This window comes from Lithobates pipiens, unplaced genomic scaffold (genome assembly GCF_037356315.1).
Source record: "Lithobates pipiens isolate NorthernLeopardFrog02 unplaced genomic scaffold, aLitPip1_a1.2 Scaffold_16, whole genome shotgun sequence".
NCBI classification, from domain to species: Eukaryota; Metazoa; Chordata; class Amphibia; order Anura; family Ranidae; genus Lithobates; species Lithobates pipiens.
Window position 1 is genome coordinate 574,610,262 of NW_027507748.1, and position 21,526 is coordinate 574,631,787.

Genomic DNA, 21,526 nt, shown 5'->3' on the forward strand with positions numbered 1-21,526 from the left:
GTTTGCTGTAACGATGTGATCAATGAATAAAGCTTTGGACCCAATTTTGGAGACCCAAGGTGGGGTACTACTTTGCTCTATCTTTACCTTTAAAAAATCCCTTATTACACTTGTACTATTTTTGAGTGAGTTTGACTAATGTTTTAGCAACAATTATATGGCTTGAGTTATTTAATCTTGCCAATATATTAAATACAATTGAGTTGTGCAAAAACATTTGATGAGTATAGAATTCTGGTCAGTGGTAGTTACAATCAGTCCACTGCAGCATTACTTAGGCCTAAGTGTTTTAGACAAATGCTTAGCCCTTAGGTCAGTAAAGTGTTAGTGAGTATTGATAATTTTAGTCACGTTAGGAAACATTTTCAATAGGGAATCAGGATGCTCCAAATAAAGACGCATTTATACAAAACCAACCATATCCTTTAACAGTTGTGAGAATAAGCCCTAAAATGCTTGATAAAGAGAATATTTTCCTCGTTTAAATAAATGTATGCTTTATGGTTTTGCATTACAAGTTATGTGAAAATTCCATTACTGTGTTATAGGAATGGAGACTAACCTAGTTCTAGCATGTCATACTCTAATGAACAAAGTAAACATGAGAGGGAATTTTTAGGGAAAACTAAGATCATCACTGTTATGACTGCCACATCCTTTGTAACTGTTTATCTTCACTACTGGGGAATTTGTGTGGCTACTGAAATTTACAGATCAAACCCTCCAGTGATGTCAGTCCTGTACAATTTCCCCACTCATGTGTCTCTGTCTATCTGAGGTGGATAGGACAGTTGGGAAGTGAGAGCTGTGTTTTTTTCTATCTCTGTGCCTGTTGGGAAGATTCCACCTTACTTCCTAGTCCTACCCTACTGACCACATCAAAAGACCTTGCCAACTGTCCTGGATTTGCTGGGACTACCCTGCGTTTTAGGCACTTGTCCCATGATGGCTGTTTCTCGGATTGTGTCTTGCCACTTGATTGCCGGTATGGGAAGTAGGCTTTTCCTTTCCTAGTAATGAGTGAATGAACGAATTACAGCAGCAGGACAAAACTGCCCAAATTCCACCGACTAGTGTGACACCATTCACTCATTCATTGCATGTAAACAGGTAGAGGTCTATCCTACGCTGAGTTTTACATTAAATCATAATATCAAAGCTTGCTCAGTTTACAACTTACAACAGTGAACTGCTGTGTTATTAAGTGCAGGCAGTGGCATACCCAGGTTGTGAAGGGGGAATGGGGAGGGGGTGCTCTGCTCCAGGTACTATTCTTGAAGGGTGCAGCAGCACTGCAGTAGAGGTGAGCAGCAGGTTTGGGGTACATAGCAAAGATGAACAGAGGGGTGTTTGGGGTGCAAAGGTTAGCAGAAAAAGAGATTTGGCATGAGAAGGTGAGCAGGTAGTAGGGTTGAGGGTGCAAAAGTAGGCATAGAGGGTGATGGTGGTCAGTGGAAATCCCCCCTTTACATTGGTGGTCAGTGTAACTCCCCCCTTACATTGTTGGTCAGCATAAATTCCCCCTCACATTGGTGGTCAGTGTAAATCCCTGCACTTCTTACATTGGTGGTCAGTGTAAGCCTCCCTTACATTAGTGATCAGTGTAAAGCGCCCCTTTACATTGGTGGTCAATGTAAATGTCTCCATTACCTTGGTGGTAGTATAAATATCTGTGTGGGCAGCACCGTGGCTAAGTAGTTAGCACTTCCAACTGGCAGCACTGTGAGTTAGGGACCTTAGATTGTAGAATTAGACTTTATACCCCTTTGAACACTTGAATGCTATGTACCTTGTTCATGTATCTAACAAATTCTAATAAGGTTCTTTGTTAAAAGAAAAAAAAGTGCTGTTTAAATTGTTGGTGCTATGTAAATACCTGAAATAAATAAATAAACTACATCTGTGGTCAGAGAAAATTCCCCTGTAGACTGGTATAAAACCACACTTAAATTGGTGGTGAGTGTAAATCCCCCTTGCATTTACGGTGAGTGTAAATTCCCCCTTGTATTGGTGCTGAGTATAAACCTCACCCCCCTTACATTGGTGATGAGTTTAAATTCCCCCTTACTTTGGTGGTCAGTGTAAATTTTCCACTACATTGGTGGTCAGCATAGAATCCTCCATTACATACTTCAAAATATTCCAAGCTTTGTGCAATGTCATTCAGAATTCACCATTGTGCTCTTTGAACTAGTTATATTACACTAGGTATTTGCCACCTCCAAAACCTTCAAACAATCAGCAGCCACAACAGGTGTTGCAGTATGCATCAGAAAGGTCAGTGTCAAGAGGTGTTTTTTAAATGTTTCATTCCAAATGTGTTTGCAGTGCAATTGTTCATTATTCTCTGCAGCAGTTGTTGGGTTGCTGCACTTTAAATAGAAGGTACAGAATAAAAGTTTTAGCTAGCTTCAACCCTTTCGCTGCCACCGACATACAGTATATAATACATCAGCAACATTGATGTATTTTATACACACTACCGATTGGAGCACATCTAAATAACACAGGCCGAATGTTGGCTTTCAGAGAAAAAAAGACCTGGCAGACTACCCCCCCCCCCCCCCCCCCGTGAAACCATCCACCATAAAGGGGAGGTAGACCAGCAATTGTCCATGTGTTTTCTATCCCTAGCTAGCAGGAACCAAAAGCAAGAAGGATGTTGTCTCTTCCGGTTTTTGCTGTCACTTTTCAGACTATCTGAAAGAAGGCAATGGAGCAAGATCTGTGTTCCATTAGGTTCAGTGGAGTACAAGGCAGACATCAGGGGTCTAATAGTCCCATTAAAGAGACCTTATCACTATATATATTCAAAATGAGGGCTATTAGTCCCCTATGTTGTAGCAAAAAAAAAATTAAAGTGGTTCTAAAGTCAGAACAACTTTTACCTTAAAGTGGAGTTCCACCCAAAAATAGAACTTTCTCCATGGGGCAGGTGAGTGTCTGTTTATTAAAAGTCAGCAGCTACACTTTTTTTAGCCACTGACTTTTAAATGGGTGGAACTCCACTTTAATGCATTTCCAACATTAAAGTAGAGCTCTACCCAGAAGTAATTTTTTTGGAGGGGGGAACAAGTACCTAGTTTTGACAGGTACCCACTCCCACTGTGATTCAAATGGAAATTCTCCTCAATGCAGTCTTCTTGGACACGTCACAGATCCCAGTTCAGTTCAGACAACTTTACATTCTGATGCTGATGTATGGCCTCCTTCTGCTCCTCGATCTCTCTCTCCTGCAAAGAAAAACCGACTCTTTGGGGCTCTCATTAGGGGGAAGCCCAGAACTCTCCCCAACTACCTCTCCAGGAGGTTCTCCCACCAAACCATCGTCCCGTGTTTATAGAACAAAGGATTAGTGGGCTGGACCCAAAAAAGAACCTGCAAAAAAGACCAAAGAACCAGGAAAGGCATTAACTAAGCACCTAAGTAACTATTTCAAACTGCGCACAAACATGTGGGGGTGTCTGTGTATGAAAACATTGATAGGACTACAAACTGGACAAAATTGAAGCAGTGGTTGGCCCAGCTGGCACCCTGCCACCCAACATCTTACAATCCGAAAATCAAAAGAGGTTGGAGAAGTAATTCCAGGTAATTCCAGTCACTGATTGGCAGCTCCCACTGTATTTTAACAGAATGTAGAGCTATTAGTGTAGAGCTAGCTTTAGAATTACTATTTTCAAAAACAGAAGAATGGTCATTCTAACCCTCCATCCTAAAGATAGGATGACAGTGATGAAAATTGCAATGCCTTTGTTCTGTGCTGTGGATTCACAGGGATCAATATTTCACAGAGGGAAAAAGTATTTATTGTTGTTTTGATTGATTGAGGCTGAAAATAGGATGTGACACTCCTTCCTTCACCCTCCTTTCTCTCATACTGAGAAAATTGTTCCCACAGGATGCCCTTAACAGTTTCAATGTGTACCAGGAGACTGCTATGACTTTACTAGAAGCCTCACACTTTCTCGCCATGTGTCACTACTTTTCTCTTGCTCTGACCTTCCAAATCATTCCCTCCAGGCTTTGCCATAGTACATGTCTGTCTGTCTTTCCTTATTTGACCTGCCAATTAGGAAGCATATAACCTCTTCTATAACCCAGCCAAGGGTGGGTCAGTAACTCCATTAGATAGTAACCAACATTATTTACAACACATGCTTCAAACAACAGACCATGTTGGCATTGAATATTTATGTCCACAAAGATATCACGTGGTGGGAATTCCAAATCTTATTAATTAAGCAGAAAAATATTTACTTAAAGTGTCAAAATGTAAAATCATATATTCATTTCCACATCATCTTTCAATTATTTCTAGATTACTGCTATTTATTTATTTATTTATGTATTAAAGGTACTTATATAGTGCTGTCAACTTATGCAGTGCTTCACATATACATTATATTACCAAAAGTATTAAGACGACTGCCTTTACACACACATAAACTTTAATGGCATCCCAGTCTTAGTCCGTAGGGTTCAATATTGGGTTGGTCCACCTTTTGCTGCTATAACAGCTTTAACTCTTCTGGGAAGGCTGTCCACAAGGTTTAGGAGTGTGTCTATGGGAATGTTTGACCATTGTTCCAGAAGTACATTTGTGAAGTCAGGCACTGATGTTGGACAAGAAGGCCTGGCTCGCAGTCTCTGCTGTAATTCATCCCAAAGGTGTTCTATCGGGTTGAGGTCAGGCCAATCAAGTTCCTCCACCCCAAACTTGCTCATTCATGTATTTACGAATCTTGCTTTGCGCACTGGTCCAAATAATTTTGGGGAGGCAGAATTATGGTGTGGGGTTGTTTTTCAGCAGTTGAGCTTGGCCCCCTAGTGCCAGTGAAGGGAACTCTTAAGGCATTAGCATACCAAGACATTTTGCACAATTTCATGATCCCAACTTTGTGGGAACAATTGGAGATGGCCCCTTCCTGTTCCAACATGACTGCTCACCATTGCACAAAGCAAGGTCCATAAAGACATGGATGAGTGAGTTTGGGATGGAGGAACTTGACTGGCCTGCACAGAGTCCTGCCCTCAACCCGATAGAACACCTTTGGGAGGAATTAGAGCAGGGACTGTGAGCCAGGCCTTCTTGTCCAATATCAGTGCCTGACCTCACAAATGCTCATCTGCAAGAATGGTCAAACATTCCCATAGACACACTCCTAAACTTTGTGGACAGCCTTCCCAGAAGTGTTGAAGTTTTTATAGCTGCAAAGGGTGGACCAACTCAATACTGAACCCTATGGACTATGACTGGGATGTCATTAAAGTTAGGCAGGCTTCCCAATACTTTTGGTAAATAGTGTATATGTATATTGTATATTCAAATCAGTCCCTGCTCTCAGGGAGCTTACAATCTCAGGTCCCTAACTCATACATGCAAGGGCCAATTTAGACAGGCACCAATTAACCTACCGGTATGTCATTGGAGAGTGAGAGGAAACCGAAGTACCTGGATTTTAATCTGAATGATCATAAAGTTTGTAAATTGACTTTGTGAAGATCGCCAAACATTTACCTCTTTGAATTCGGTGACATGTATTCACTATGCACTGGGAGGCACTGCTGTGTCACACATTTCACAGAGCCTTCCTTCTGAATTACAAAAGTGATTTTTTATGAGTTAACTTATATTGGATTGTCAAATATAACTATTGTTTGTATTGGAATTACAATGCTGATGTTATAAAATGAAAGTGCATGCTGAAACCCATAATATTCTTTTAAATAGTTTAACCCTTATGCCATACTTTGTCAGTAGCGGGTACTGGGGTGGGGGTTTGAGGGGTTTACACTCGCTCCCAGCTGCTACAGCCTGCGAGTGTGTGTAAATCTGAAAATCCAACTGTTGTTTGTTAGATGGATCACTTCCACACACCCTGGCAACACTGTCCCCCAGCAACATCCCCTCCACGCATGCTCCCCCATCATGTTTCCTGGATTCCTATCCACGCACACAGAACCAGCATGTGGAGGAAGACCAGCAAGGTCAAAAGGTAAAGTTACATTCAAGCACCTAACCACGCCCCAAAGAAAATCTTTACCCCTGCCCCACCTCTACATACATGCACAGACAACACGTGCCAGGGGCACGAAAAAGTTGATTGCACTACACGTTACATATCGCAGCACGCACTGAAGTCAGAGCAATAATTCTAGGCCCATTATTTACAGTTATCGCTAAACTTATGATCTGTAGGGCCTTTTAAAGTGCTGCCTATGGGTACCAAATGTTGTCTTTTCACAGATGCACATCATTTTAACGTTTGGCATGTTGGGGATCTATTTACTCAGTGCAACCTCATCTGTATAATCTGTAAAAAATTGGGGAATATATATTGCATTTGTGTCTTAAAATGACCTTTACTGTATTTTTTTACAGAAATTTTGTTTGATAAACTGTTGTGCTAATATGTGACATAAAAATCTGGAACTACCACTTGTGTATTAATATATAATATTTTGGGGGTTTTAAGTAATCTTCAGGCCTAAAATGTTGTTAAACATGTGCAAAAAAATGCAACAAAGGCACTGTCAGAGAAAGGGTTAAAGAAGAATAGGTTCAACATTTTTTTTTTGGCTATAATAAAAAAAGCTATATTAACCATTTCCAGTCTGGGCCAATTCTGACATTGCTCTCCTACATGTATAAAACATGATTTTTTTTGCTTGTACCTAGTGCTAGAAAACGACTCGATATTCACTCGAATATAGATATTTGCGCAACGGTTTTTCAAACACAAATGTTTTGTAAAGAATACACTTTTATGATTTTAAATGCACGAAAGCACAATATAATACTTACTTTGTTTGGTAAAATATAAAGGATGATGTTATGCTAAGTAAATAAATACCAAACATGTCACGCTTTAAAATGCATCCACCCGTGGAGCGGTGACAAACAACGGTACCTAAAAAATCCCCAAAGAATACAATTTAAAAGCCCATACAAGTTATCAGTTAAGGGTTACACAGGAGGTCTGAAGCTAGAATTATTGCTCTCACTCTGATGTTTGCGGCGATACCTAACAAGCGTGGTATGATCATCATTTACATATATGCGTGTAGACCGGCATGTGCACATTTGTGGGTGAGCACGGACGGACGGGGGCATGTTAAAAAATTTTTTATTTTACTATTTATTTAAAAAAAACATTTTTACACATATTTGCTATCATATGGGATGAACAACATCCCTTGTGACAGCATAGCCTGTGACAGCTCCTCTTTATTGAGACATATAGGGTCTATTAGGCCCCAGACCGTTTCTCCAGCCTCCAATGCAGCTGATCAGACACTGATCGGTCTGATCGGCTGCTGCCCTGGCTGATAACAGCCAGGTAAAGAAAGAGCCGAAACAGGAAGTGATGACATTCTCATTGCTTCTGCTTTCTGACATCACAGAGTGGGAGGAACAACATCAGCTCCTTTCTCTGTGTGCCTAGAGCTGGATGCCCCGATCATTCAGGAAAACCCAGTAAAGGCAGCGGCGGGTGACCCCTTTCTGGCATCTATAAAAGTAATCCAGCGGCTCTTTAGCTTCTGAATCGTCAGCAGGAAACACTGATTCCTCAGTCATTGCTGAAGCTGTAGTGATGGCCAAAATATTACCCTTTCTATCCAGCAAAGTACATCGCTGGGCAGGAAGCAGTTAGCACAACTTTTTTTCAGTTTTGAAAAGTGGAGAGGGATTAGAACACTTGCCAGTTTTTATTGCTGTCTGTGCCCCCATTAAGGAAATTCACTTTCTCTATTTGTCCTGTTTACCATTATCATTGAAAGTGAAAGTAAAAGAAGATCCCAAATTTTGAAAAGTAATAAAATAAATCTTACAACGGGGGACATTAGTTCTGGTTTCTCTGGGGGTCCCCAAGTAATTCCTTTAATTTGCAGGGATTTCCTCTCACTTCCTGTTTGGCTATGTGACAGAAAGTGAAGGGAAATCTCTGTAATGGGACACAGATGGCGAAAAAAAAAAAAAAACGGGTTGTAACTAGGGATCATTTTATTTTTTATAACGGGTACGAGTACTGATACTTTTTTTTTAGTACTCGTCAATACCAATTACCGATACTACCGCAACTGGTTTGTTTTCACTTCAGCTGTCAGCAATGGTACAAAGCATTGAAAAGTTGTTTACAAATGAAATAAATATATATATATATTTATATATTTATATATATATTTAATTGTTTATCGTTTATAAAATAGACATGAACAAAAACAAAAAAGCATCAAAATAATTAAACGGAGGAGAATAAGGAGTTAGTTAAGGCTGATTAGAGTAAATTAAGGGTTTATAAGGGGTTAAACAGAGGAATATTTATTCATCCCTTTGATCTGTAGATGAAGAAACAGAAAGATTAAAAAGGAAACAATGTTTCTTTTTATTTTAGTGTTTCATCGGTTGAGCAATGTTGTTAATAAACATTGTCGGCTGCTTTTTTTTGACTGCTCCAATTACCAGACTTCTTTATAACTTTAGCTGTCAACAGGGGAGACCCACTGACAGCTCAAATAACCGAGCCTAAAAGTATCGGCTTCAGGTATCGTGGATTTGCACGAGTACAGATACTTGTGCAAATGCTCGGTATCAGCACCAATACCGATACCAAAACTAGTATCAGTGCAACCCTAGTAATAACCCTACCTTACTCTATCCAAACTGAAAACATTCTACATTAAAGCAGAACTCCATGCAGAAAAAAAATCCTCCCTTGCAGTGAGGCAAGAACTTTTACTTACTCCCTTTCCTGCACACTATATAATTGTCTCAGCATCCTTCCCTCTAAGGCTCTCCAGTGGTCTTAGGTACTCTGCCATAATCAAGTACAATACAGAGCCATTAGCCCTGCATTGTACGCATGCAGTCAGGGAGAAGAGGATCACCAGCTGCCAGGGGAGTGATAGATAAGGTAAGGTAAGGTAAGTAAAGCTGGCCATACACTAGTAGACTAGTGCATTTGTACAAACATGCTCATCACTACATTCAATGATATGACTAATTTCATTCAAAAGTACTTATTAAAAAAAAAGTTTGGGGATTTTTGTTTAGGAATTTTTTTTAACTACTTAATAAAATTTAAAAAAAGGCAATACTTTGCCAACATTTACTGGAATTGATTACAAGGGTCTAAAATATTAGATACATAGAGGAACACCCAATAAGCACCCCAGCAACAAAATTATAAACAAATTGGGCTGCCTACAATTAGAAAAGTGTATATGACTGTTTATTTGTGTATTTGTGGCCCTTGCATCCAGTGTTCTGGGCAGAAAGCACACTAAACCAAATTTTTGCATTCAAACTGTGTAAGTACTGGAATTCGACTTTGTATCAGCCAATAGCAGTCCGAGTATACTAGAACTGGGAGAGGAAGAAGCAGTACAAACAGCCAATCAGTTCATTTGTTGACAAGGAGCATTCTGCCAGTAACACATGTTCTTGTCCTAGGGTGACATTGCTAACTGACTGTACCATATCTTTGGAGAAGTTGAGTTGACACCCTTAGAGAAGAAGTGCTAGCACTAAAGAACATCTCCCCAATGCCTCATCCTCATAAAGGAGAGGTAATCTGGACTGCACAGAGTTAACCTGGGCAGAAAGAGTGCACAAGACACATAACATTTCTGGATTTTTTGCAGTATCAACGGGCCTTTTTTGTACTTATCAGACATAATAAAGCTCTTCCAATTTATAAATGGGCGGTCCTAGGTATGGGACCATGTGCCTTTTTGCTGATTGATGTTTTGCCTATGAAGATGTCATCCATGTGCATCTTTTCTTTTGGAATATATGGGGCAAAATGTTATGCTTCAATAGTATTTTTAATAGACCAAAAGGAAGCAAATGTGAGTAATTTCTGTATCCTAAATAAGTATTTTGTCTTAGCCCACGTACACACGGTCGGAGATTTTGCCAACCAAATCCGTCGGATTTTGCCCGTGGGATTTAGTCCAACGGATTGTGTCCGAAACTGTTGCATACACACGGTCGGGCCAAGTTGGCAAAAAATCCGATCTTTCAGAACGTGATGACGTAATTTCGTTACGATGGGACTACATTCAGGCTAGTAGCCAATAGCTTTGATGTAGGAATTTGATCTGAGCATGCGTGGCACTTGGTCCGATGAAAATGCTCTACACATGATCGGATTAGGTCCGTCCGGCCCAGTTGGTCGGGAAATATTTCCAACATGTTGGAAAATTGGGTCGGACGGAGATTCGGACGGAATCAGTCTGATGCATACCACACACAGTCGGATTATCTGACGTCACGGTCCGATAAGACTCATTCCGACAGATTCTCCGACCGTGTGTACAAGGGCTTAGACTGAAGAAGTTGTTGATCGAGACCTTATGTTTTTGAACGAAGACATCAAGCAATTTGTTGTAATCCTATATTCCTTTTTTGGGTTGTGCTATGCTACCTATATGCCTGAAAACGATTTAACTTCCAAGAAATAATTAAGAACTGCAAAACAAATTGTCTAAACATGTGATGATTTTCATCATTAACCTCTAGTCCGACTGAAGCACAGCAATCAGAAACACAAATATCCTGTCTTTATGTAATACTAGCCCTAAGGACAATGGTCAACTGTTTAATGACTTAAACTAGCCTTTTCCCACAACTCAAAAAGGAATTTGTCATTGCTTATTATAACACAGACTGAACAAGCTGTATTTTTCTGTTTAGGGGTTTGTGAATTACTGTGAACTAGTAATAAAACATCCATAAATGAAAAGTCACACTCTAACAAAATAATGTGATATCTCTGTCTCAATGCCAAACTGAAAAAAAGAGCTCAGAGGTCCTAGCCTGTTGGTCAGGTGATCCATGATGTCAGTAATCTTCTCCAAGCTCTAGGTGCTTACAGAGGTGTGTGTTTCTGAGGTCCCAGCAAAGAAAAGATATAACTGAAATGTAAACTCTGTGTATGCATCCAGAACTGGGTAGTAATCACTGTTCTAGAATACAATTTGCACCACATATACTATGTGAATTTACATGGCCCTAAGGCCCGTTGAATCTACTGTATCATCATGGATCATAATGAAATATTTTCTCCAATATACTTAAAGTGATTATAAAGGAAAAAAGAACAAAACAAACATGTCTATACTTAATGAATCTCCTCTTCTTGTGTCCCTCGCCAGTGCTCCTTGCCTTTCTTCTCTGTCCAGTGTCCCCATGGGATGCTTGCTTGTGCTCCCTTCCGAGCTCCACATCTGCATCCATTGACACAGACAGCATGACTCGGCCCTGCCCCCCGCTCCCTTGACACTGACTTTGATTGACAGCAGTGGGAGCCAATAGCCCCCGGTGTCCCAGCAAAGCCAGTGAGAACCGTAAGTCAGGGGAGAGAAGAGATGTAGATGTGCACAGTGCTGGATCAAATGAGGGTTTAGGCAAGTAAAAGAGGGGTGAGGGTCCAATACTGATGCCTAAACATTTTGTACCTTAATGCAAGGAATGCATTAAGGTAAAAACTATTTAGGCTTTAGAACAGGGGTCTCAAACTGGTGGCCCTCCAGCTGTTGCAAAACTACAAGTCCCATCATGCCTCTGACTGTGGGAGTCATGCTTGTAACTGTCAGCCTTGCAATGCCTCATGGGACTTGTAGTTTCGCCACAGCTGGAGGGCCACCAGTTTGAGACCTCTGCTTTAGAACCACTTTAAAGCTGAACTGCTGGCTGAAACACACGAATACCCTTGCAGTGAGGTTCCTTGCACTGCAAGGGTAAATGCTTATTTCTACATTGGTAGAGGAAGAAGCTCTATTACTTACCCTATTCCATGCTCTTGCAGGCCTCCTCTGCGTCATCACAAACAATAGAGTGCTATTAACTCTTCATTGTATGTGGAGGGACTGACCATACAACTTTAGCCATGAGCAGCTTAGAGAGTAGGCTGGGCCAGTCACACAGACAGAGGGAGCCAGCTAAAGCAGGAAATTCGTATTTCTCCTTATTCTGGAACCCCTAAACAAAACAATCCTTGGAGAAGGGGGCACTGCAAGGGTCCTTTCATAAGGGCTGTCCATCTGTCTGTTTTTTGTCCTTTGACATGAATCAGAATGAGCAGCAATACATCCCTATGAGTGGAAAGGTTTAAGCAGACTTGCGTCTGCCTACATCAGCCCACTTCCAAGTCTTTTCAGGTACAGCAAGTTTACATTCAGGTCCTTTTTTACTAACTGGACCAGAAGTGGGTGGATATAGGCATATGCCAGTCCACTTACATCTGCCTACCCATTGGTATTTTTCAAAGGTGGAAATTTCAAAATGGACACAAATGTGACATCCATACCATTCTGATCCGACTCAGTAGGCGATCATTCTAGAATTCCCTGCTGAGACTGAGCAAACACTGCCTGTATGAAAGATGCCTTAGTCTAAAAAGGCAAAATAAATTGTGAAGGTAGTAGTGTTTCTCTTTACCGTAAAATGTACACGTCTGTTCACATATTTATGACATAATTCTATACCAGGAAGCTAGACATGCAGAAGTTTGAGAGACGATGTGTCTGAGCTGAAGTCTAATCACACGTCTGATACTAACACTGATAAGAAGCCTAATATAGACTAAGGATTGTACTAATGTACACTTGATTCAGTATCTTTCCTAATCACAAGTTTAACCACAAGCTTAAAGCCAACTATATAATGTTCACATTTTGGTCAATTTCTGCTGGCTTGGCCAATGTTGGACCCCGTCGACATCATTCAATGTTCATTGTCCAATGTGCATGGCCAACTTAGCTCTGTCGTCAGCCTGTATAGCATCATCCATCTGCAAATTTGGAAAAGGCAGGAACCAATGAACTGCTTTCATCTGTTTGCTATAGGGAATCTTATGGGTCTATTTATTGTTTGCCTGCTCTTATTTTTATATTTTGCTTTTCTTTTTTAAATCTTATTATATTTATTATATGATTTAGAAACAAAAATTCAATATTGACATTGTGCTATTTTTTTCACTGGAAATATCTTTTCTGATAGCATTGCCTATTATAAAACTGCTCTAAAGCTGGCCCATTCTCTACTTATTTTTGCCATATTTCAACAAAACAAAGGGAAATAATACAATAAGGGCCAAATTGTTTTTCAAATATATATTTCATCACTTAGTAAAATACTTTCCTCTGTTTTTTCACAGAAAAAATCAGCAAGGAGTATATGAAGCTGGAGAGGCAACATTTTCCTTCAGTGGTACAACTTTTACTTTATTAATATTCATCATACTTTGCCAATATTTTCCTGTTTTCTTCACTTGTTTTACACTCCACGTTTGTAGCACAACTCTCCATGTACATTTTTTGATAAACTGAATGATAAGAAAGCAAGATGTGATGAAGAATGATGAACAATGTATCCAAAGGAAAGCAGTTATTTCACCATTCTTCATAAATAGGTCCCTAATGCTGGCCATACGCGGTTCGGATTTCGAAAGAATTTTCTTTCGAAAATCATATCTAAGAATTTTCGTACGAATTTCGCACCATTAGTGGGCTGCAGCAACAGCCGATTTTCGTGCGGAAATCAAATTTGAGGAATCGTACATGTTGGAAATTTTTTGAAAAACAAACGATTTTCTAATCAATGATGGGAGAATCGTGCAAGAAATTTAATTTTTACAGAGAGAAAAGAAAATTCTTTTCTGTAGCAACATGAGGTGAAATTGAAGGCTTTGTCGGGCGAATTTCGAAAATCAATGGAGGCATCATCGGATCACAAAAAAACGAACTTTCTGATTTTGAAAAGAAAATTTGTTCAAAATTCGACCATGTATGGCCTGCATAAGAAGCAGCGCATATATTTTAGTACTGATATTGTTGATAGCTATGGGAGACAGAAGAGACACAGAAAAAAGAGTTCTTGACAATACATGGGTACTTTAGTGAAAATTTCAGAAAACAGAAGATCTACTGTCTAGCACAGCAAGAAGAGAAAACCTAGAGGCATTTTTCTTGACATGTGTGACCCACTCTCAACTTGATGGTAGAGAAGGAATGAGAAAGTCCACATGTCCTGGTGGCTTAGCCAGACAATCCAGCATCAGGTAGAATGATGATGGTTCACGGGAAATACTAATTAGAAAACAGAGGCAATAGGGATTAGAGGGATGGTGATTGGAGAAGTACAGAGTAATCAAGCATGGTGGTAAAATTTTTAGCATCCGTATAGTCAAGTCGGGTAGATCAGCAGAGTGACAGCTATGTCTGGGCATAGGACATTAGTGTTATGCCATTGTGGCAGTAAACATAAGCAGGCCTATGCTTTATGTCTTTTGAGATTGTACGGAAAATTACAAACTACAAGATCACTAGGGTTACCAATGTACCCTCTTTCCTCTTTTTTCTTTTTTTGGGCATTAGGCTTTACAGAGGAATTATGTGACCACCAGCACATTGCGATTATTTTTAAACTCAAAGTATATTTATATCCAAACCTTGTATTTGTTTTGGATAGAACAGGGAAGGGTAAAAAACCTTGTAAGTAAAATTTTTTGCTGTCCTTGCCCCATTGATGGGTTTTTATTTTGTAAAGTGCTGAGCAATTTGTAGGCGCTATATAAAACTTGTATAATAATAATAATTTACCTTCATCGTCTGTTGTGTAGACAGAACTACAGTACAAAGTAGCAGGAAATCTCCACAAAATTAGTGTAAATCTCTTAATCGCTTGTCACCGGAACAGGTGTCATCTTTGGAAGATTCCTCCTCATGTCTTCTTCTAGCGAAAGAAGATTTTGATTTATCATTTATCATCATATCATCATTATCTATCTTTGTGACAATGGTCACCGAGACAAATAGAGAGGTGAATCCCCTCAGCAGAGACACAGACAGCAACGAAACTTGACAAGGTTTTGGCTATACATTTTATGCTTAATTTTTTTTAATTCACCAAGTCTAAAGGTGCCCATAGACATTACAATCCAGCTGTTTAGGGCTGTGGGAATTATTTGATTATGGGGATTTGTCTATGAGGATGTCACACCTACTCCTAGCATTGATGGTCAGGGACTATAGCTGGCTCTGTGTTCTTCACCTATAGCAGCCCCCTTTCTCTAAAGGCAAGCAGGCAGGATCAGGAGAAGGCAAAGGCCAAGGTACGGAAACAAGGCAGGCAATCAGGGAGGTTGAAGCATGTGTTGCAAACACTATCACAAGCATGACACTATGGGCTTAGCAGGCATAAAACAGGTTTTGTCTTCATACAGAGATTGTGTCTACATCAGTCAGCACACAGGCAGACAGTCAGATAGGAGGAGTAAAAAGTTCAGCTGAAACCAGGATGCCAAGGAACAGGAGGGTTACACGCTCCTGACAGAGAAAGTGTGCAAACAGTACTGATGAGAAATGTGAAATTTTTATCCATATATTAAGCACAGGACAAATTAAGTGAGTAGGTTCGATGTTTGCCTGATACTGGTTGTTGTCCCCAGCACTGGGACCTGTCTGTGCATAGCTCATCTTTCCTCCAACATTGCCCTTAACTGGAGAACGTGTATGAATAGAGTGCTACTGTTTAGAGCAAAAACTGTCCCAGAAGACACTGCAAGACACTGGGATCATGCAATTATGTCTAGCCATTCTCGTATGACCAACCCAAACCAGGGCACATATGGTCATATTTGTGAATTGACAAATTAACACAATTTTCCAGAAGCTTTATAGTTTGAGATTCTGCCTAAACAGTTCATTGAAATGATCCTATTTGGGCTGCTACCTGGCCCAGAGTGTTGTGACATCTTCTGTTACAGCCATTGATGCAGTGACTACGTCACTTGTTTGACATCACCTAAAGCTTACACAGAATAAAAGATACAGTAAGACAGAAACACAATGGTGCCTATGAACAGGTACATACAAACTAAATGGATATTGACAAATACAGAACGACTATTACTATTGCCAAATACAGAAATATTAGAAACAAATGGATTTTTCCAAATACAGAAAGACATTGGAAGACACAGGCAGGCATACATTAATCACTGACTCCAGCTGTGAAATGCCTTCCCCACTCAGACGAAAGCAAGGAAGTAAACAGGAGTTATGAAGAATATACAGTCAGGTCTATAAATATTGGGACATTGACACATTTCTAATCTTTTTGGCTCTATACACTACCACAATGGATTTGAAATGCAACAAACAAAATGTGCTTTAACTGCAGACTTTCAGCTTTAATTTGAGGGTATTTACATCCAAACCAGGTGAAATCAGGTGTAGGAATTACAACAGTTTGTATATGTTCCTCCCCCTTTTTAAGAGACCAAAAGTAATGGGACAATTGGCTGCTCAGCTGTTGCATGGCCAGATGTGTGTTATTCCCTCATTATCCCATTTACAAGGAGCAGATAAAAGGTCTAAAGTTAATTTCAAGTGTTCTATTTGCATTTGGAATCTGTTACTGTCAACTCTCAATATGGCATCCAATGAGCTGTGACAGTGAAGCAAGCCATCATTGGGCTGAAAAACAAAACAAATCCATCAGAAATAACAAAAACATTAGGTGTGGCCAAATCAAATGTTTGGAACATCCTTAAAAAGAAAGAACGCACCGGTGAGCTCAGCAACACCAAAAGACTCAGAAGACCATGGAAAACAACTGTGGTGGACCGAAAAATTCTTTCCCTGTTGAAGACAACACCCTTCAAAGCAGTTGGCCAGATCAAGAATAATCCCCAGGAGGTAGGTGTATGTGTGCCAAAGTCAAAAATTAAGAGAAGACTTCACCAGAATGAATACAGAGGATTCACCACAAGATGTAAACCATTGGTGAGCCTCAAAAACAGGAAGGCCAGATTAGAGTTTGCCAAACAACATCTAAAAAAGCCTTCACAGTTCTGGAACAACATCCTGTGGACAGATGCGATCAAGATCAACTTGTACTAGAGTGATGGGAAGAGGAGAGTATGGAGAAGAAAAGGAACTGCTCATGATCCAAAGCATACCACCTCATCAGTAAAGCATGGTGGTGGTAGTGTCATGGCGTGGGCATGTATGGCTGCCAATGGAACTAGTTCTCTCGTATTTATTGATGATGTGACTGCTGACAAAAGCAGCAGGATGAATTCTGAAGTGTTTCGGGCAATATTATATGCTCATATTCAGCAAAATGCTTCAGAACTCATTGGATGGCGCTTCACAGTGAAGATGGACAATGACCGAAGCATACTGCGAAAGCAACCAAAGAGTTTTTTAAGGGAAAGAAGTGGAATGTTAGGCAATGGCCAAGTCAATCACCTGACCTGAATCTGATTGAGCATGCATTTCACTTGCTGAAGACAGAAATTAAGGGAAAATGCCCCAAGAACAAGCAGGAACTAAAGACAGTTGCAGTAGAGGCCCAGCAGAGCATCACCCGGGATAAAACCCAGCGTCTGGTGATGTCTATGTGTTCTAGACTTCAGGCTGTAATTGACTGCAAAGGATTTGCACCCAAGTATTGAAAAGTGAAAGTTTGATGGATGATTGTTAATCTGTCCCATTACTTTTGGTCCCTTAAAAAGTGTGAGGCACATATACAAACTGTTGTAATTCCTACAACATTCACCTGATTTGGATGTAAATACCCTCAAATTAAAGCTGAAAGTCTGCAGTTAAAGCACATCTTGTTTCCTTTTAAATCCATTCTGGTGGTGTATAGAGTCAAAAAGCTTAGAAATGTGTTGATGTCCCAATATTTATGGACCTGACTGTATGTCTGTGCATGGTTCCTCCCCAAAAAGAAAGATCCCTTTAAAATGTGATTTGTCTATAATGTACACTAGCAAAGCAGCTTATCAAACAAGGCAGTTTAATTAGAAATAAAAGTAAAGTGACCCATAATAACTAGACAGGTTTTATGTTCTTGTTGTCAGATCACTGAAAAGATGATTCGTTTTTTTAGGGCTTACTGCAATTTCTCATCATGAGCGCTCTTTACGTTGACTCACTGAATAAGCCTGAACATGTCATTATTTCTTGTTAATTTATTAAAGCAACATAATAAACTTAGTTTCTTATGAGTGCTGTGAGACGTTTAAAGCAATTAATGTTTCTTTGGAACTATGTCCCCCATAAATCCACATAACAGTTAGTTATCTTCCTTTTCATAGCATTGTTCCTCGCTAAAAGTGAGGAAATAGATATGTCTGCATTGTTCTAGAGAACGCAAATGTGCTGCACAGCTGTGACTACATTACTGCCCATGAAAAACGTTACATATGACACACATCTCTCACATTGCAACACATTTAAAGGTTCCATCTGGTGGGCCAACAAAGTCTAACGACTTCCAACTGGGCACAGCGGAGTTCAGGGAGCAACGATCGGGAGAAAACATAGGAATTTACAGCACTTTTACGCATAGATCAAATTATTTGTCCCCCATCTGTTTAGCATCATCAGAGATAAGGAAGAGCGGCTTTGATTAATGCAGCATAAGCCTAATAAAAGCAAACAGTCACTAGAAAATAGAATCTTCAGGAATTATAATGTTGAATGTTAAAATAGCATGATATTATAGCTACAATGTACCCAAAGCAGAATCCTACTTAAACACAAGCCAACTTTCAACCACTTTGTGAAAACATCCAGTTTTTGCCTGTTTTACCGGGCACCATATAGAGTACTCTCATAAATATATAGTTGGGAAGTAACTGGGTCCATACTCCAGAGCAGTCATCATGCCATAGGAATTCAAAAAGAGAGTCATAACAGCAGCTTCAGTAGAAATACCTAAAGACTCCATTATTTATGACAACAGTCTTGGTAGCTATGTAAATTTAGTGCTGACAGATTTAGAAAACAGTTTCCCAATATTTTGCAATCAGCGCTGCTTTTTGGCTAATTTAAATATTTTTGGAGTTGGTGTTGGATATCTATGTGCTTGGCAACCAGTGTACCTCTGATTAGGCCATAGATTCCAAGCAGAGATTTGTGGGGGTACTAGAGGATGGAGATGGTTGACACTCAAAGCTGAAAATGTTTGGCAAGGTTCTCTAGCCATCTTGATTTATCTTTAGATTTGAATTCTTCCTAAGAGACAAGATGGCCACGATAAGAGGGTGGTCTGCAACTTAGGGAGATGTGGAAGGTTGGTAGACTGTGTTCATACATCTAACCCAGAAATGTTGCTGTCAGTAACACTTTCTATGTATAATATAGCCATGCTTTCCAGTGCAGCCTGGCTGGGTCCTTCTTGTTATTGCTCCAAAAAAGTATGTGAATATTGTTCTGTGTCCTTATAGTTTACCTTCTCTGTCTCTAAATGTATATATTTCTGTAATATGGATTCTGGTTTCCCATGACAAACCACAGTTATAAAAGTATAACCTTCTGTTCATTGTAATGTAGCGGCCATAACCCATTGCAGGGCGGCCTTGACTTAATGGGCTTACCGGTTACCTTCTCCTGGCCTGCTCCTCCACTTCTAGGGGTTCCCAGGGTTGATACCCAACGACTTGTACACTGACACAGATAAAGTCCTTTCAAAAGGTTTTATTTTGCAGTAGAACTCTCACAAACACAGTCTCTTTGGGAACAGAGGGCACGGGTGAAGAACTCAGGTACCTTGAACTGCAGGTTTAACAAAGTCTCTATTTCCACCCAGAGAGTAGCCACTCGCAGCTGGGTACTTTAAGAGTGAACAGACCTCTAGCCAGAGGTCATGGCAGTCAGCACGTTGACTCAAACTTGAACAATCAACTGAAGATAAACAGGAACCTTTTTCCAACTGTACCTGCAATGTTTCCCGCTTCCTTTGAAGTACTGAAAAAGTGTGGACTCATCAATGTCCTTCCCAACTCAGTAACCAGGCACTTATCAGGATGCCACTTGTCGGCCCTCCTCCGAATCGTCCTCCCCCAGTCACTTTCACAAGCTGTGGTGCCCCTCCAAGCTGAGAGCACACCCGGACACTCTGAATCCTCCCTCAGTTACAGCGCCTCGGACCAGCAGGTTCCGAGACTCGGGAACAGACGGGTCCCTACCCCTGACCAGTCGGGTCTAACAGGGGCCACTGACAGGAAAATGTCAAACACCCATGACCGGGACCCCTCACTGGGATACCCCGGTCCTGGAACCAGAACAGACCACACAGGTCTCTCGAACAACTCTGGAACCCCGAACCCGTGACCCCCTTCCAGACTCCTCAGCGGGCCCGGCACTCCCGCTGATTGGCTCCAAAAGGGCCATACCCAAACTTCCAACCAAGCCTGGTTCTCACCTGTCATGTGTACCTCACCGCTCACATGACCAGGCAGAACATAAATCATGGCCTGGCCAGACTGGTGTTAAGGCTTACCTACACAATTAACCCTCAGTACTGTAAGGTCCTGAGACAAAAACAAAATTTACAAAGCACGTGAGATTTGGTCCCAAATGTCATCCACTACAGTAACATTTGTAGTGTTGACTTCTCACAATGAGGTTAGTTTTGGACTGCATTTTATAAAGTGGTGTGAAAATTATACTAATATTTCAGTTAGTAAATTAGTGATGCACGAGTAAACTGAAGGAGTGAGCTGAGGAGTAGAAATATGGATTTGGGTGTCATCAAGAAAGAGATGATATTTAAAGCCATGGAGGTTATCAACTGATCAAGAGTGGAAATGTAGAAAGAGAATAGAAGGGGTCCAAGGACAGAGGAGCGCTTAGATGCTGGAGATGTAGGAGAAGAGCTAGTAAATAGCAGTCTTAAAGTCCAAGTAAGTGAACTTTTTGAGGAGTGGCTATTTCAAAAGCAGCAGAAATGTCTAATAGGATGTGTATGAAGTACCAGCCATTGATTTTATCAGTTAACAAGCCATTACCGAGTTTTAGTAAGGCAGTTTCAGTGGATTATAGTGGGTGAAAGTGGGTGAAAGTCAGACAATTGTAGACTAGGCATTTTAGAAGTTTGGAGGTAAACAGGAGCAAGGAGATGTTTATTTATAACATTTTTCTAAAATTATACATTGCAGTACAAAGAGATATCATTTCAACTTTTGATAGTACAGAGTGTTGTATAGACACGTGCAGAGTAAAATATTTTGTTTCGGAATTTCGTTTTCGTCCAGAAAATTTATTTATTTAGTTACTCCCGAAATTCGTTTTTATTTATTTTGTTTTTCGTTCAAAAATTGAATTTGTCCGAAAATCCACATGAATTATGGTCGAATCTGTCTTTGAAGGCTTATGGTGTCTGTCGAATGTATAAAGAAGATTCGACGGAACTAGTATATAGCATACTTCGTGTGAACTTTAGAAACCTATTATAGTCTATGGGACTCCAACGTTCAAAATCTGAAGTGCTAATTTTAAAGGCTAATATGCAAGTTACTGTTCTAAAAAGTGTTTGGGGACCTGGGTCCTGCCCCAGGGGACATGTATCAATGCAAAAAAAAGTTTTAAAAACTGATGTTTTTTCGGGAGCAGTGATTTTAATAATGATTAAAGTGAAACAGTAAAAGTGTAATATTCCTTTAAATTTCGTAGCTGGGGGGTGTCTATAGTATGCCTGTGAATGGGGCGCATGTTTCTG

At 40.2% G+C, this 21,526-nt stretch overlaps 1 protein-coding gene across 5 annotated transcripts in view; it reads left to right on the plus strand.

The window, feature by feature from the left end:
- The window catches only part of HDAC7 (histone deacetylase 7), a 462,267-nt gene that overhangs the window by 100,847 nt on the left and 339,894 nt on the right, over positions 1 to 21,526 (plus strand). For 3 of the 5 annotated variants that reach the window (XM_077483760.1, XM_077483757.1, XM_077483761.1), the window contains one exon: positions 13,167 to 13,219. The exons of the other annotated variants lie outside the window; for them this stretch is intronic. The gene's annotated coding sequence lies outside the window, so the exon portion shown is untranslated. The remainder of the gene's footprint in view (positions 1 to 13,166; positions 13,220 to 21,526) is intronic. 5 annotated transcript variants of the gene reach the window in all.